The sequence below is a fragment of the Ananas comosus genome, linkage group 25 (assembly GCF_001540865.1).
Source record: "Ananas comosus cultivar F153 linkage group 25, ASM154086v1, whole genome shotgun sequence".
NCBI lineage: Eukaryota > Viridiplantae > Streptophyta > Magnoliopsida > Poales > Bromeliaceae > Ananas > Ananas comosus.
The window spans coordinates 2,259,005-2,260,262 of NC_033645.1; positions in this window are offsets into that span (position 1 = coordinate 2,259,005).

A 1,258-nucleotide genomic window follows, 5' to 3' on the forward strand; every position below is an offset into this window, starting at 1 on the left:
AAAATTTGATAACAAAAAAAACGTTTTACTATTAATAGTATTCCAGCATAATTATATATATATATATATATATATATATATTTACTCTGTATATTATTTATATTATATATTTATATAAGCGCGTGGGGTGGGCGAGCGTCGCACGTTGTGAAACGGAGAAAAAGGCGCGAAAAGCAGCCACCTGTGGGACCCACCAAACCCAAAGCCACCAATGGAAATGCTTAGAATTTCTTTGACCAGAATAGTCAAATATGAAGTCAATCTACTATTTAATGAGGCACCTGTCACTTACACACTGATAATTTTTTTTTTAATTCTTATTGTATTTTTGCCATAAAATATTGATATTTATAATGCTATTTTTGGAGGATTAAATTTGATTCTATAAATTTAATTAAATTAAGTTAATAAATAATGATTAGATGCAATGAATTTATTAGTTAGTGTCAAAATCAGTCGCCGATATGTTTATAGCTAGATCGTTGATAAAAAATTTTGATTTATCTTATGCAAAAATATAGAAGTGTCGAATAAGTATCAAATGTGATAATAAGGCATGTATACTATTCTTTTACTTGCAAGTGAAGCCACGAATCAGCTTTACCTTTGAAAGTTTGAAAAGTTGAAAAAAAACTGTAAGAAAATACTTGCGGTGTTCATCCATTGAGATTTCGCCCATCAGAAAAAAAAAAAAAAAAGAAGAAAAGAAAATGATAAGCATGTGTTATATGACCATATGAGAAGGGTTTATTATATTATTACCTTAATCAATATTTTCAATTCAACTATCCAGTACATTGTATACAATATAATTTCTAACTAAAAAAAGTGGTGTAATGTATTTATATAATATTTTTGATAACTTAATTTCTATCAATCAAATTTTACTTTTACCTATAGTCAAATTACTATTTAAACTCATGAACTCAAAATGTCTCTTTCTAGGTAACAAAATAGTAATAAAAAAAGTATTTTACATTTCACGTGCTTTTTTTTTTTGAGTAAACAGGGATTTATCCTATTTGTGTTACAAGTTGAGGGGTGTACAGATGCGACCAAGTTGTCGTGAGGCTTTAAGCCGACAGATACAACGATAAACATGCGACATTTCACGTGCTTTAAAGACGAGTATTTTCTCTCTCTTCCCCATGTGATCATCTAAGAGACACCTCCGCTTTAATTTGAAATATTTGTCAGAGTTTTGAACCATTAATACTGAGAATCTCGAACTACACTGTATGGATGTTATACGAAAAAA